The following is a 17953-nucleotide window of genomic DNA, read 5'->3' on the forward strand; positions in this document are numbered from 1 at the left end:
AGAATAAGTCATGTCCTGATGGCTCTTGTTTCATAGCTTATATTTTTTCTGTTGCTTTTCATTCACTTTGTGTAGTTTACTGCTTCACAAAGACGTGATGCAACTTGAGTGAGTGAGTGAGTTAAGTTTTACGCCGCTTTTAGCAATATTCCAGCTATACCACAGTGGGGGACACCAGAAATGGGCTTCACACATTGTACCCATTTGGGGAATCGAACCCGGGTCTTCGGTGTGACTAGCGAACACTTTAACCACTTGACTACCCCACCGGCCCTGATGCAACTTGACCTGAACATTGTCACATGAGTTTTATACATACAGACAGTGTATTTGGACATTTAGTACTATTGCCCGATTTGTTTGGTATCGAATCCAAGTATTCTTCTGAATGTTTTATGTCTCAATGTTACATCTTTGCCCCTCAGCATTAACAGAAAGTCAGAATTTGATCTTATGGATCCTACTGTACACTTTTCATCAGGGCGGTGGGGTAGCCTAGTAGTTAAAGCGTTCGTTAGTCACACCAAAGACCCAGGTTCGATTTCCCACATGGGTACAATCTGTGTTGCCCATTTCTGGTGTCCCGTCGTGATATTGCTGGAATATTGCTAAAAGTGGCTTAAAACCATAATCACTCTCACACACTTTTTATGAAGTTCATATGTAACCTTCGACTTTTTAACCAATTTTTGAACTGTTTACAGACAGAGCCCATATTATCAATATACCAGAATAAACAGTTTGTAACAGTTCAACATTTATTGTCCGACTATTTTGACAATAAATTTTGTTTTCCAACATATTTGCAATATATATTTATCAGAAATAAAAGGTCCATTGAGTCAAACATGTCGGTGCTTATCTCTTTTGCTCCTCTGTCCACAGTAGGAAGATTTGGACGGTTTTTAAGTACCTACTTCCGAGGCTTGAACAAGTGATGAATATCCAGAGGGCGGTGTTTCAGGGAGGGTTAATGGTGTCAAGAGTGGGTCAAGATTGTTGATCTTGAGGTCAATTATCACAGTTCATATTACTCAGGAGCACCAAATTGTGCATGTAAATTATAAAGTGTTGACAACTTGCTGTTCTGTTGAGTGTTGAGATTATTACATTTTGTGATTGTATTGTACTGATTCCGCTTTGTATTTTTTTTAAATCATGACACAAAAAATTCATGTATGATCTCAATTTTATCCAATTTTCTTTCAATCTTGTCAATCAAATTATATGTACTGATATATGCTACTGATATATGTTGCAGAGAAGGCCATTACGTGTTATAATATATTTAGATGACATTTGACAAATCACGTTTTTTTAGTATCTGAGACAGTGAAGATTCGGGTTAAAGTTGATCTTCAGTAACCCATGCTTGGATTTGGGGTGGTCGGACTCACTGACTTGGTTGACATGTCATTGTAGATCCCAATTGTTTGGATGAATGCTCATGATGCTAATCACTGGATTGTCTGATCCAGAATCACTTATTTACAGACTGCCGCCATATAGCTGGCATATTCCTGAGTGTGGCCTTTAAGAACAGGCAATATGAACAAACAAGTCTATACCTTTCTTTTCTCTTGACATATGTTTGATATTAAATTCTCTTCCAGGCACTGAGATTTGTCTTTGATATTTCCAATACTCTCCTTTTTCTAAGGATCTGTTTCAACCAACAGTATTATTGTCTGGGCCCACTTGTCTAAAATATCTTAACATAACAACTACCGTAAGTCTCTGTTAGAGTATGGAAGTTACGATGGTGGTGGCAGTAAGACGGCAGGTGTTATAGTTTTTCAAAGATCAGTTTGGTTTTATTCGAATACTTTCCTTTTTCTAAGGATCTGTTTGAATGAATAGTGTTATTGCATGCTTGTCTTCGCATAACGACTACCGTAAGTCTCTGTTAGAGTATGGAAGTTACAATGGTGGTGGCAGTAAGACGTCTTTGTATAGACGTACCCTGGTGTTATAGTTTTCTCGAAGATAAGTTTGGTTTTATGCTGCTTTTAGCAATTGTCCAGCAGGCAGGGATACTAGAAATTAGTGGAGCAGTTGGGTAGCCTTGTGGTTAAAGCATTTGCTCATCACAGATTCAATTTCCCAAGTGAGTACAATGTGTCAAGCCCATTTCTGGTGTCCCCTGTCGTGATATTGCTGGAATAGTGCTAAAAGCAGAGTAAGCCCCAACTCACTTACTAGACTGACTGACTGACTGACTGACTGACTGAGTTTGGTTTTAGCAATATTCCAGCAACATCACAGCAGGGGACACCAGAAATGGGCTTCACACATTGTGCCCATGTGGGGATTCGAACCAGGGTCTTCGGCATGACGAGCCAACGCTTTAACCATTAGGCTACCCCACCGACCCCACTTACTAGAAATGAACTGCATGGATTTTATCCATGTGGAGAATCAAACCCAGACCTTCAGTGTGTAGAGTGAACACTGTAACCACTGTGCTACTCGACTGTCCATTGTACATTTTCAGGGTAGGAATTAAAGGGTTCTGTTGATTGACAGGTGTCAATGGCAGCTGTAAGAACATGATCAGCTGTTCAAGGTACAATTGGTCAGTGTCATCAACCTTGTGATGGAGGTCGACCTTGTCTGTGAAATAGTTCATCAGCTGAGTTGCAATGTTAGAACACTGGATGGAACACCTGTCCATATTCTGGAAGAGGAATTTGAAATAATCAATTTTATTTGGTTGTTCAGTTGTGCCTCATTTGTCAGTTGCAGTAAACCAGCCTGTCACTGGTAATGTTTGTATGGGGATAGGTTAAATTTTAAAGGTCTGAAGTACCCCATGCTTGTCTCCTTGTGGGGATTTCAGCCCAGAATAGGTCCCCAGCACCCAATATTGGCACAGTATTAAGATTTAAAATGATTTATTTCAAGTATTTGTGTATAACAATAACACTATTGAAATAACAAGTAACTCTATCATACTTGCATATTTTTCTCTAAATAAGTATTTTAACATGTTTAAAATAATACTGTTTTGAAAAAAACAGTTGTGTGTCGTTTTGTATCGATACACCAGTCGAAAATACGATAGCTGTATCAAACTAAAATGTATCGGTGAATCGTCCCAGCCCTTAGAAATATTGGAGATTTTACAGTATATGTTTAATATGTTTAATCTTCCAGTTTCATTTGGATCAGTAGAGTAAAAACCAATTTTAAAATTATCATTTTTAATGTATACAGGTCTGTAAACCAAGCCAAACCTACATATAACCCATTATAAAATTAGATAAAGTTACAGCAACCGCTATGAAGTTATTTCGTTGGTTACCATGGTTGCCATGTATTGTTGGTTACCATGGTTGCCATGTCAGCATCATACGATTCCTCCAGGTTTTACATTGTATTTCTGATGCATTCCTCTTGAGGAAATATTCTCATGACAAGTTGAAAATGGGAAGTAATTTTGATAATGTTTGTGGAGGCGATTAGTGACTTGGGAAACAATTTGGTTTATCAGGATGAGAGATGAAAGGAAGTCTGTTGAGGCTAGATTGGAGTCCGAGCCTACATCGTATTTCCATTACCCCCTCCACCAAGGCCAGAGTGGAGCTCGTAACTCACACAACAATTGTCCAATAAAACAGCTGATAGGGAAACAGACACTTCTACAGTGGTGAGATATGCTAGCTGGTGTATCTGTTTACAGCATGGAACATACTGTGGAAGCAGAACAATGCATTGGACTCTGCTGTTGGAGGGAGATCGAAGTGCAGTTGTTGTAGCCGAGGTGCTTTGTTGTAGCTGATCGGAATGCTGGGTTTTTATTTGGAGGGAGTTAGGATTGGGAGAATAGGAGGGGTAGGGATGGATGTGAGTGAGTGAATGAGTTTAGTTTTACGCCACACTCAGCAATATTCCAGCCATATGGCGGCGATCTGTAAATAATCGAGTCTGGACCAGACAATATAGGGATCAACAGCATGAACATCGATCTACACAATTGGGAACCGATGACATGTGTCAACCAAGTCAGTGAGCCTGACCACCTGATCCCGTTAGTGGCCTCTTTCGACAAGCATGGGTTGCTGAAGATCAATTCTAACCCGGACCTTCACGGGTACTTCATGTGTGAAGAGAGTTGGGATTGGAAGAGTAGGAATCAAGGGATAAGGATAGAGGTGTGGGTGTGTAGAGAGTTAGGATAGGGAGGATGGGAATAAGATGTGGAGATGGAAAGGTGGGGATTAAGGATAGAAAGAGGATAGGGATGGAGGGGCAGTGAGTGAGTGAGTGAGTTTAGTTTTACGCCGCACTCAGCAATATTCCAGCTATATGGCGGTGGTCTGTAAATAATCGAGTCTGGACCAGACAATCCAGTGATCAACAGCATGAGCATTGATCACAATTGGGAACCGATGACAGCCAGTGAGCCTCACCACCTGATCCCGTTATGGAGGGGCAGGGATGGAGGGAAGTGTGTGTAGAGATTTAGGATAGTGAGGGTGGTGCTTGAGGGGTGGTGCTTGAGGGGTAGGGATTAAGGAGATAGATATACCGTATATTACTGTAGATACGCCGAATTTTGAAGACCCAAAAAAAACAGCCTAGAGAAGGGGGTCAGCTTATCTATGGGTAACACTTTTGTCAAACTTGTTTTCTTGTGACCAGTAAGAAAACGACATCGTATCGTTTTGCATGTACAAACAAGAAAATGATGTTGTCAGCGAAGACGTCAAATTTGCAATTAATCATTACTACACAAGATTATTTACCTTTTCAGTTCTAATCTTTTTGCTGGGCATTGTATTATATGCAGGGATTAAAATTACCGTGTGTATTTGTCTCGTATATAGAGCCAGAAATAGCAATCAGCTGTGCACACGTTTTCCAGCGATCTACCGGTGAATCAGTTAAAACATGCACAAAAATATAACAAGATGAATTCTGATGCAGTGATCAGTAAAATATAATGCCTAAAACTATTATTTAACCAAATGAAATATATCCTAGCATTGTGTAATCTTAATTTCAGGTTTTGCTCTATAAATGTAAAGTATGTATAATCAACACTAAGGTTATACGGACCCTCATGAACATGGTAAGCGGAAGTTGTACCCACATGGAATGTGGTGAAATAAGAAAGCCATTTTGTTGACATGTGATCATCCAGCTACAATAACTTGTTTGATAGGCATTTAGAAGTTGGTGTGATGAACAACGAGGAGAGTTCTATGGATATACAACTTCTTTAATATAATATGAGCGATGTTTCGGTGTAGCTACTAACACCATTATCATATTAAAGAAGTTGTATATCCATAGAACTCCCCTCGTTGTTCAGCTACAATAAGTATGATATTTAGCGAAACAAAATATATTATCCATTTTCTGTCAAGTTCACTTCATTTCGATGCGTGAGTAGACGCAATATGAAAGTGAATTCTGTGAATAATGTAGACCGAAGTTTTAATTATCAGTAACTGCCAGTTGTCTGTGTTCTGAGTTGGCCGCGATTAGGACCTCTTCGTGGGGGGTCGGCTTATCCACGGTAATATACGGTAGATCATGTGGAGGATTTCGATGTTGGATGGCTGGAGTGGATTGAAGTGTTTGGATTACAATGTAGGACTTGACAGGTGGGATTGTATAAGGATTGTAGGGTAGTGATTGAGAGGAAGTAGACGGTGGGGTGGATGAGTTGTTTTTGTGTGTGAGTGAGGGTTGAGTGGGTATGGATAGGTGTGGATGCGAGTATGATTTTTTGCTGCTATTTGCAACATTCCAACAATATCATGGCAGGGACACCAGAAATGGGCTTCATGCATTGCACCCACATAGGGAATCAAACCCGGGTCTTGGGCGTGACAAGCAAATGCTTTAACCACTAGACTACCCCTCTGTAAACTAACATAAGCCTCTGAATATATATAAGTTTGATAGTAACATTTAAATTGAAAAGGAGCCCCAGTGAAATGGGAAATTCAGAACATAAAGAAATCTAGACTTACCTCATATAGAGCTTTAGCATTTCAGGGAAGGCTAGGCAATAGATAAAAGGGGCTGTGAGGCACACTACCGTTTGATAGTAACAAACAAGCCCATTTAAATTGAAAAGGAGCCCCAGTGAAATGGGAAATTCAGAACATAAAGAAATCTAGACTTACCTCATATAGAGCTTTAGCATTTCAGGGAAGGCTAGGCAATAGATAAAAGGGGCTGTGAGGCACACTACCGTTTGATAGTAACAAACAAGCCCATTTAAATTGAAAAGGAGCCCCAGGGAGACCAGAGAATCAGAACCTGAGGAAATCTAAACTTGCTTTATTTAGGGCTTTTAGCAGTGCAGAGGGCTTGGCAGTAGGGAAAATAATGCGGTTCAGGGACTGTGAGACAGACTACAATGCAGGGAGGGCTTGGCAGTAGGGAAAATAATGTGGTTCAGGGACTGTGAGACAGACTACAATGCAGGGAGGGCTTGGCAGTAGGGAAAATAATGTGGTTCAGGGACTGTGAGACAGACTACAATGCAGGGAGGGCTAGGCAGTAGGGAAAATAATGCAGTTCAGGGACGGGTGATGATGGGATGGAGTCTTGAGAAAACAGCTTTCATGGAAAGGAAGAAATATTCAGATTAAAAAATGCTGTTTCAGACAAGACAAGACAAGACATGTCAGAGATTGTATGTCGCAATGGCTATGAGGGTTTAGTGGAGATATTAGAGCTGGAAGAAAGATGAAGATTTTATAAAGAAATGAGAAATAAGGAGGGGCCTTGATAAGTTGAAGGATTCAGAAAGGTTGATCGCAGTAAGACGAACAGGAGATTGAGCACAAAGGTCTGGATAGTGATGGGGTTTGAAGATGTGAGAGTGTGGAGACGTTGAAACAGACTTGCGATTAAATCGGAACAAAGGATAGCATGTTTGGTTGGGACTGGGAAGCTAAAGTGTCGGGTGGGATTACAGGAAGAGGTGTTATGAATGGCGGGAAAGTGGAAGGGGCTTCAGAGATTTTATGAAAATAGGAGAGAATTGGACAGGAAATGAAAGAAGGTGATTAATGTTATTTACAGAATTGAGGTCTCGGTGTTTGCGAGAACAGAAGGGACTTGGAGAGGGAGTGGATTTTGATGACTTTGACAGAGAGATTAGTTGAATTGAGAATGGTGAGGATTTGGGCAGTTGGTGCTGTGTTGGTGGTTTGAAGGCAAGTGTGTCAAGGTAGGAAGTGGGGAGGGGTGTAGGTTTTGAACAGTGGTGTATAGTGGTTGGAAGGTGGGTGACAGTTTGGGGTCGGAAGAGCTGCATACAGTGATCAGAGTGAGTGAGTGAGTGAGTTTAGTTTAACGCAAAACTCAGCAAAATTCCAGCTATATGGCGGCGGTCTGTACATAATTGACAATCCAGTAATCAGAATTGCAATTATCGAATCTGGACGAGACAATCCAATGATCAATAGAATGAGCATCAATCTACGTAATTGGGATACGATGACATGTGTCAACCAAGTCAGCGAGCCTGACCATCTGATCCCATTAGTCGCTTTTCACGACTAGCATGGTTACTGAAGATCAATTCTAACCTGGATGTTCACAGGTTATAGTGATCAGAACACTGGTAGAGATGTGTGAGCAGTATGTAGGAATTAGAAAGTGGGTAGGGTATGGGAGTTTGAAGTGTATAGAGAAGTAATATTTCAGGGGTTGGAAACTGGATGGAGTTTAAAAGCAGGCGAGTTAAGGGAAGTGGAGGGGATTTGGATACTTGTATAGGTTCAAGGAAGTGGAAGTAGGGGAGACTTGTAAAGGTGTTAGGAAAGTGGAAGTAGGGGAGACTTGTAAATGGTGTTAGGAAAGTGGAAGTAGGGGAGACTTGTAAAGGTGTTAGGAAAGTGGAAGTAGAGAGACTTGTAAAGGTGTTAGGAAAGTGGAGTAGGGGAGACTTGTAACGGTGTTAGGAAAGTGGAAGTAGGGGAGACTTGTGCAGGTGTTAGGAAAGTGGAAGTAGGGGAGATGTGTGCAGGTGTTAGGAAAGTGGAAGTAGGGGAGACTTGTGGAGGTGTTAGGAAAGTGGAAGTAGGAAACTTGTGCAGGTGTTAGGAAAGTGGAAAGTGGGGAGACTGTGCAGGTGTTAGGAAAGTGAAGAAGGGGAGACTTATGCAAGGTGTTAGGAAAGTGGAAGTAGGGGAGACTTGTAATGGTGTTAGGAAAGTGGAAGTAGGGGAGACTTGTGCAGGTGTTAGGAAAGTAGAAGTGGGGAGACTTGTAACGGTGTTAGGAAAGTGTTAGGAAAGTAGGGGGACTTGTGCAGGTGTTAGGAAAGTGGAAGTAGGGGAGACTTGTGCAGGTGTTAGGAAAGTGGAAGTAGGGGAGACTTGTGCAGGTGTTAGGAAAGTGGAAGTAGGGGAGACTTGTAATGGTGTTAGGAAAGTGGAAGTAGGGGAGACTTGTGCAGGTGTTAGGAAAGTGGAAGTAGGGAGACTTGTGCAGGTGTTAGGAAAGTAGAAGTAGGGAGACTTGTAACGGTGTTAGGAAAGTGGAAGTAGGGAGACTTGTGCAGGTGTTAGGAAAGTGGAAGTAGGGGAGACTTGTGCAGGTGTTAGGAAAGTAGAAGTAGGGGAGACTTGTAAAGGTGTTAGGAAAGTGGAAGTAGGGGAGACTTGTAAAGGTGTTAGGAAAGTGGAGTAGGGGAGACTTGGTAACAGGCAAGTTAGGAAAGTGGAAGTAGGGGAGACTTGTGCAGGTGTTAGGAAAGTGGAAGTAGGGGAGATGTGTGCAGGTGTTAGGAAAGTGGAAGTCGGGGAGACTTGTGGAGGTGTTAGGAAAGTGGAAGTAGGGAAACTTGTGCAGGTGTTAGGAAAGTGGAAGTAGGGGAGACTTGTGCAGGTGTTAGGCAAGTAGAAGTAGGGGAGACTTGTAACGGTGTTAGGAAAGTGGAAGTAGGGGAGACTTGTGAAGGTGTTAGGAAAGTGGAAGTAGGGAGACTTGTGCAGGTGTTAGGAAAGTGGAAGTAGGGGAGACTTGTAACGGTGTTAGGAAAGTGGAAGTAGGGGAGACTTGTGCAGGTGTTAGGAAAGTGGAAGTAGGGAGACTTGTGCAGGTGTTAGGAAAGTGGAAGTAGGGAGACTTGTGCAGGTGTTAGGAAAGTAGGGGAGACTTGTAAACGGTGTTAGGAAAGTGGAAGTAGGGGAGACTTGTGCAGGTGTTAGGAAAGTGGAAGTAGGGGAGACTTGTGCAGGTGTTAGGAAAGTGGAAGTAGGGGAGACTTGTGCAGGTGTTAGGAAAGTGGAAGTAGGGAGACTTGTGCAGGTGTTAGGAAAGTGGAAGTAGGGGAGATGTGTGCAGGTGTTAGGAAAGTAGAAGTAGGGGAGACTTGTAAAGGTGTTAGGAAAGTGGAAGTAGGGGAGACTTGTGCAGGTGTTAGGAAAGTGGAAGTAGGGGAGACTTGTGCAGGTGTTAGGAAAGTGGAAGTAGGGGAGACTTGTGCAGGTGTTAGGAAAGTGGAAGTAGGGGAGACTTGTGCAGGTGTTAGGAAAGTGGAAGTAGGGGAGACTTGTAAAGGTGTTAGGAAAGTGTAAGTAGGGAGACTTGTGCAGGTGTTAGGAAAGTGGAAGTAGGGGATACTTGTGTAGGTGTTAGGAAAGTGGAAGTAGGGGAGACTTGTACTGGATAAAGAAAACCTGAAGGATCAGATGAGAAGAGTTTGGAAAGCAAGTTTAACAAAGTGGACACAATATAGGAAGAGCTTGCCCTGTTTTATACTTTTATCAATAAATGAAAGGGGGCATGTTCTTATATTCATGGAAGGGTTCACAGCCATCAAAGGTGAAAGGCCAGCAATGCTAATGGTGTTGTACTTCCACAGTTTTTATTTTGACCAGCAAAGCAATCTGTCTGATACATTACAATGTCCCTGTGGCTCTAATGACAGTTAAATTAGGCCTTTCACATCCCTTCAGCACTGGAGGTATTTTGTTTCAACAGTAAAGACACCAGCAACATTTGTGTGTCATTCTCGGTGACATTTCCCAGCGGAACCAGCCGCCAGACTGTCACACATTGCTGTCTCAATGAGGACTGCTGTAGCAAGTAATTGGTGCTGTGATCAGGAGGCGGGCGTTTCTACTGACACCCAGGATGGTTGTCAACTTCATCAACTGATCCCAACTACATCTTACCGTATTTCCTCTATTGATGGACATTTCTACCGACACCCAGGATGGTTGTCAACTTCATCAACTGATCCAAACTACATCTTACTGTATTTCCTCTATTGATAGACATTTCTACCGACACCCAGGATGGTTGTCAACTTCATCAACTGATCCCACCTACATCTTACCGTATTACCTCTATTGATGGACATTTCTACTGACACCCAGGATGGTTGTCAACTTCATCAACTGATCCCAACTACATCTTACCGTATTTCCTCTATTGATAGACATTTCTACCGACACCCAGGATGGTTGTCAACTTCATCAACTGATCCCACCTACATCTTACCGTATTTCCTCTATTGATAGACATTTCTACTGACACCCAGGATGGTTGTCAACTTCATCAACTGATCCCAACTACATCTTACCGTATTTCCTCTATTGATGGACATTTCTACTGACACCCAGGATGGTTGTCAACTTCATCAACTGATCCCAACTACATCTTACCGTATTTCCTCTATTGATGGACATTTCTACTGACACCCAGGATGGTTGTCAACTTCATCAACTGATCCCAACTACATCTTACCATATTTCCTCTATTGATGGACATTTCTACTGACACCCAGGATGGTTGTCAACTTCATCAACTGATCCCACCTACATCTTACCGTATTTCCTCTATTGATGGACATTTCTACTGACAACCAGGATGGTTGTCAACTTCATCAACTGATCCCAACTACATCTTACCGTATTTCCTCTATTGATAGACATTTCTACTGACACCCAGGATGGTTGTCAACTTCATCAACTGATCCCACCTACATCTTACCGTATTACCCCTGTTGATGGACATTTCTACTGACACCCAGGATGGTTGTCAACTTCATCAACTGATCCCAACTACATCTTACCGTATTACCCCTGTTGATGGACATTTCTACTGACACCCAGGATGGTTGTCAACTTCATCAACTGATCCCAGCTACATCTTACCGTATTTCCCCTGTTGATGGACATTTCTACTGACACCCAGGATGGTTGTCAACTTCATCAACTGATCCCACCTACATCTTACCGTATTACCCCTGTTGATGGACATTTCTACTGACACCCAGGATGGTTGTCAACTTCATCAACTGATCCCAGCTACATCTTACCGTATTTCCCCGGTTGATGGACATTTCTACTGACACCCAGGATGGTTGTCAACTTCATCTGCTGATCCCACCTACATCTTACCGTATTTCCCCTGTTGATGGACATTTCTACTGACACCCAGGATGGTTGTCAACTTCATCAACTGATCCCAGCTACATCTTACCGTATTTCCCCTGTTGATGGACATTTCTACCGACACCCAGGATGGTTCTCAACTTCATCAACTGATCCCAGCTACATCTTACCGTATTTCCTCTATTGATGGACATTTCTACTGGACACCCAGGATGGTTGTCAAGCTTCATCAACTGATCCCAGCTACATCTTACATTATTTCCCCTGTTGATGGACATTTCTACCGACACCCAGGATGGTTCTCAACTTCATCAACTGATCCCAGCTACATCTTACCGTATTTCCTCTATTGATGAACATTTCTACCGACACCCAGGATGGTTGTAAACTTCATCAACTGATCCCACCTACATCTTACCGTATTTCCTCTATTGATGGACATTTCTACTGACACCCAGGATGGTTGTCAACTTCATCAACTGATCCCACCTACATCTTACCGTATTTCCCTGTTGATGGACATTTCTACCGACACCAGGATGGTTCTCAACTTCATCAACTGATCCCAGCTACATCTTACCGTATTTCCTCTATTGATGGACATTTCTACCGACACCCAGGATGGTTGTCAACTTCATCAACTGATCCCAGCTACATCTTACCGTATTTCCCTGTTGATGGACATTTCTACCGACACCCAGGATGGTTCTCAACTTCATCAACTGATCCCAGCTACATCTTACCGTATTTCCTCTATTGATGGACATTTCTACCGACACCCAGGATGGTTGTAAACTTCATCAACTGATCCCACCTACATCTTACCGTATTTCCCCTGTTGATGGACATTTCTACTGACACCCAGGATGGTTGTCAACTTCATCAACTGATCCCAGCTACATCTTACCGTATTTCCCCTGTTGATGGACATTTCTACCGACACCCAGGATGGTTCTCAACTTCATCAACTGATCCCAGCTACATCTTACCGTATTTCCTCTATTGATGGACATTTCTACTGACACCCAGGATGGTTGTCAACTTCATCAACTGATCCCAGCTACATCTTACCGTATTTCCCCTGTTGATGGACATTTCTACCGACACCCAGGATGGTTCTCAACTTCATCAACTGATCCCACCTACATCTTACCGTATTTCCTCTATTGATGGACATTTCTACCGACACCCAGGATGGTTGTAAACTTCATCAACTGATCCCACCTACATCTTACCGTATTTCCTCTATTGATGGACATTTCTACTGACACCCAGGATGGTTGTCAACTTCATCAACTGATCCCAGCTACATCTTACCGTATTTCCTCTATTGATGGACATTTCTACCGACACCCAGGATGGTTGTCAACTTCATCAACTGATCCCAGCTACATCTTACCGTATTTCCTCTATTGATGGACATTTCTACTGACACCCAGGATGGTTGTCAACTTCATCAACTGATCCCACCTACATCTTACCGTATTTCCCCTGTTGATGGACATTTCTACCGACACCCAGGATGGTTCTCAACTTCATCAACTGATCCCAGCTACATCTTACCGTATTTCCTCTATTGATGGACATTTCTACTGACACCCAGGATGGTTGTCAACTTCATCAACTGATCCCACCTACATCTTACCGTATTTCCTCTATTGATGGACATTTCTACTGACACCCAGGATGGTTGTCAACTTCATCAACTGATTCCACCTACATCTTACCGTATTTCCTGTTGATGGACATTTCTACCGACACCCAGGATGGTTGTCAACTTCATCAACTGATCCCACCTACATCTTACCGTATTACCCCTGTTGATGGACATTTCTACTGACACCCAGGATGGTTGTCAACTTCATCAACTGATCCCAACTACATCTTACCGTATTTCTCTCTGTTGATGGACATTTCTACTGACACCCAGGATGGTTGTCAACTTCATCAACTGATTCCACCTACATCTTACCGTATTTGACTTTGTATTATGTAATCATTTCACTTCCTGTCGTGGTGGCTGAGCGATCTAGGCATCTGACTTTGTGTGAATCTGAATCTGTACTTCTCTAAGAAAGTGTAATCCCAAATATAACATATGTTACATTTGACCACTTTCTAATATAAATGGCATTGTGTATTTAATATGTCACAGCATCAATGATAGTCTGTGAGTTTACACACAAACATACTTCAGACAACTTTGATCCTAAAAACACACAGTATCCTGTTCCGATATGATTTTTTTTTTTTTATGATGCTATACTGGAACCCTAACACTTTTTTCACGTTTTTCTCAAGTGTCTAATGAGAAATATGAATTCCTTGAAAAAAGATATTTCGATTCTGTTACCAATGGTTACTGCTTCTCAACAGCATTAGGCTACATGGTTCCATTGCCCTCTTGTTGATAATACAACCATTTCAACTTACATTGCTATATTGGTATCTTGCAGCAGATTCTTCCTTGTTTGTCTGTGTGTCTAATGTAACTTTTTTGGGCGATGGGGTAGCCCAGTGGTTAACACTCGGGTTTCGAATCCCCACATGGGCACAATTTATGAAGCCCATTTCTGGTGTACCCTGCCGTGATATTGCTGGAATATTGCTAAAAGCAACATAAAACTAAACTGACTCACTCACATACCCTTGGTAACTTTACTGGTATACAATAGAACGAAATTGTGCATTATTCATGCCTAAAGGGTCGATGTTGGTACGGGTACTACCAATATGTACCCCACATACGTTTTGAAATGTACCTAAACAAAGCCAAAATGCATAAAAGTACCCAGTACCCTAAATGGGATGAGTCCATATTGTTCAACCTGAAACCAAAACCCGTTAATATTGTAGTTCCCATTTGCCTTATTATGTGTGATACTGTGCATTGCAAAATATTTATCATATGCTTGTTTCCTATATATCGCAATTGACAGAAATCCCTAATACAATAGTATGACAGTTCTGATCAAGAAATCGCCATGATGTTGCTGGAATATTGCAAAAAGCGGCGTAAAACCAAACTCAGTCAGTCAGTTCTGATCAAGAAAACTGTGGAATGGACTTCTTTTAGGGTAGTTGCAAAGGTCAAGGTCAGTTGATATGCAGACTATGTATTTGTAACAACTTCTACATTTATATGAGTTCTTTGATGTGATTGGATGGCCCTGAAGGTGAAGGTCCCTTGATCTTTGTTTGGTGTAAAAAGGCTTGTGTTCAAGGTACCTCAAGCATCAACACTTATAGTTTGATGAAACTCATCAATACATCAATACCTCCATATAATGTTTCTGGTGTCCCTCGCCGTGATATTGCTGGAATATTGCTAAAAACGGCGTAAAACCATACTCAGTCAGTCAGCCATATAATGTTAATGTCCCTTGTGTGCAGATAGTGAGATATGTTACTACAATTTTCATAAAATTTCAGCTATATTCATGAAAATCAAATTATTCTGCAATCAGATTAGATATTGGATGCAGGCTAGAAATGGTCATCAACACATGGTGCCTAGTCCCTCTAACATGTGGTTCCCATGCAGAGTTGCATCCCTTATTTAAGCCAGGATCCTATGGCGATGAGTTTGTGTCCCAGATCTTGTGATTATGCTTCTGGGTCTGTAAGCATCATAACAATGTTCGGGGCGTTGGGGTAGCCTAATGGTTAAAGCGTTGGCTCGTCACGCCGAAGACCCGGGTTCGAATCCCCACATGGGTACAATGTGTGAAGCCCATTTCTGGTGTCCCCCACCGTGATGTTGCTGGAATATTGCTTAAAGCGGCGTAAAACCTAAATCAGTCAGTCAGTCATAACAATGTTCACCTACCCGTGAAGATCCGGGTAGATCTTCAGTATGTTTGTCGTAAGAGGCGACTAACGGGATCAGGTGGTCAGGCTTGCTGACTAGGTTGACATATGTCATCGGTTCCCAATTGCACAGATCGATGCTCATGCTGTTGATCACTGGATTGTCTGGTCCAGACTTGATTATTTACAGACTGCCGCCATATAGCTGGAATATTGCTGAGTGTGGCCTAAACCTAAACTCACTCACTCACTCATAACAATGTTCATAAGTTTGATCATGGTCTTTGGAAAAATAAGGTACAGTTTGCAGGTCCGGAGTGTTTGATTCCATTTAATCTAGCCAATTTTATTATCTGCATGCTGAACTGGTGGGATTAATATCATTTACTGTGGCTAAGTGTAAGGCATTTCATCCCATTATAACCCATGAAGATCCGGGTTAGAATTGATCTTCAGCAACCCATGTTTGTCGTAAGAGACGACTAAAGGGATCGGGTGCTCAGGCCTGCTGACTTGGTTGACACATGTCATCGTATCCCAGTTGCATAGATCGATGCTTATGATGTTGATCACTGGATTGTCTGGCCCAGATTCGATTAGTTACAGACTTCAGCGATATAGCTGGAATACTGATGAGTGCACTATTAAACAACAAACAACCATTACATTATAAAATTACAAAGTGGTACTTGCTTTTGTCTTTTCCTATAACATGCTCATTCTGCTTGCGTTATTTAACAGCTGTGCAATGTCACTCTGGACAGTATGTGCGAATTCAGGCAATTGATCATGTTTTATAAACAATATTCCTGATCGAATATGAGTATTGATTGTTTATGTGTGTAAAGTGCCGGTTGTGAGCGATCTTACTCAGCTGTATAACAATGTTTTCCTAACAACAGGTGACTGGCAAAATTCACTGGGTGTCAAAGTGGTGTTCATTTCATGAACGTGACCAGCTGACTATACTGTAAGGTAGGTAAACACCTACACACTCCTTGTTTATTTCAGAGAAGCACTGCATATATGCCACAATGTATTAAACGTTCGACCCATGAAGATCCGGGTTAGAATTTGACTTCAGCAACCCATGCTTGTTGTAAGAGGCGACTAACGGGATCGGGTTGACAGGCTTGCTGACTTGGTTGACACATGTCATCATATGTCTATGCTCATGATGTTGATCACTGGATTGTGTGGTACATATTTGATTATTTCCAGACCTCCACCATATAACTGGAATATTAAATCACAAACAAAACAAAATATATTAGATGTTTACCCATCTGTATCAGAGCCCACCTCAGATCATATTATTGTGACCAAATACCTTCACATATTTAAAAAATTTAGATTGAGATATAAACTGGTGTAGCTTTCATGTGTGAGTTTGACTTTCTTCATAGTTTGTGACACCTGCTTATTCTAGGAACGTGTACAGCCCAGTAGTGTTGGGGGCAACAGTTTGATGTGCAGAGTTGTCCCCTGGGTATGCAAGAGACCTTCTTCAATATTGTTCAACATCCTGGTTCCTGCTTCTGAAAGTGTATACGACCCAGTAGTGTTGTGTAGATTGTGTCCCCATGGATATTCCAGAGACCTTCAATCGTTGTTCTAAATCCTGGTTCTTGCCTCTCCAGGGAGCGTGTACAGCCCAGTAGTGTTGGGGGCAACAGTTTGAGGTGCAGAGTTGTGTCCCTTGGGTATGCAAGAGACCTTCAATCGTTGTTCTAAATCCTGGTTCTTGCCTCTCCTGGGAGCGTGTACAGCCCAGTAGTGATGGAGGCAACAGTTTGAGGTGCAGTAGTGATGGGGCAACAGTTTGAGGTCCCTTGGGTATGCAAGAGACCTTCAATCGTTGTTCTAAATCCTGGTTCTTGCCTCTCCCTGCACAGCCCAGTAGTGATGGGGGGGAGCAGAGTTGTGTCCCTTGGGTACAGCCCAGTAGTGATGGGGGCAACAGTTTGAGGTGCAGAGTTGTGTCCCTTGGGTATGCAAGAGACCTTCAATCGTTGTTCTAAATCCTGGTTCTTGCCTCTCCTGGGAGCGTGTACAGCCCAGTAGTGATGGGGGCAACAGTTTGAGGTGCAGAGTTGTGTCCCTTGGGTATGCAAGAGACCTTCAATCGTTGTTCTAAATCCTGGTTCTTGCCTCTCCTGGGAGCGTGTACAGCCCAGTAGTGATGGGGGCAACAGTTTGAGGTGCAGAGTTGTGTCCCTTGGGTATGCAAGAGACCTTCAATCGTTGTTCTAAATCCTGGTTCTTGGTTCATGCTCTCCTGGGAGCAATGGGGCAACAGTTTGATGTGCAGAGTTGTGTCCCTTTGGGTATGCAAGAGACCTTCAATCGTTGTTCTAAATCCTGGTTCTTGTGATGCAGTTGCAACAGTTTGATGTGCAGAGTTGTGTCCCTTGCGTAAGCAAGCGACCTTCAATCATTTTCTAAATCTGGGTCGTCCTTGCCATGTTTCCAGATTTTTCATCACCATACCCTGGACTGTTTGTTTCACCAAAGTTGTAAACATCTAACATTTCCATCACTTCTGCCTCACAAGCTTTTCATAATTTTCTTTTTAAGAAACAATCATACATTTTTCCCAGTCTCGAGCAAGTTATCCTGTAAAACAAGAAAAAAATTACCCATAGAGCCATCAAATGATTTTAATAAATTTCAATGGGAAAAGATTTGAAAAAACATTTGTCCAGTAGTACCAATTATCTTCCAGACTTTTTGAACATCTACTGCACATTCTTTTTAATAGAATCATG

The 17953-nt window shown here is 42.1% G+C and overlaps 1 protein-coding gene across 1 annotated transcript in view; it reads left to right on the forward strand.

Moving 5' to 3' along the window:
- Window positions 1–17953, forward strand: part of LOC124255131 (polypeptide N-acetylgalactosaminyltransferase 5-like) — a 392350-nt gene that overhangs the window by 57381 nt on the left and 317016 nt on the right. Inside the window, exon 2 of the mRNA XM_046688967.1 lies at window positions 16088–16160. The gene's annotated coding sequence lies outside the window, so the exon portion shown is untranslated. The remainder of the gene's footprint in view (window positions 1–16087; window positions 16161–17953) is intronic.

The sequence above is a fragment of the Haliotis rubra genome, unplaced genomic scaffold (assembly GCF_003918875.1).
Source record: "Haliotis rubra isolate DU_JTF1 unplaced genomic scaffold, ASM391887v1 Scf594, whole genome shotgun sequence".
NCBI classification, from domain to species: Eukaryota; Metazoa; Mollusca; class Gastropoda; order Lepetellida; family Haliotidae; genus Haliotis; species Haliotis rubra.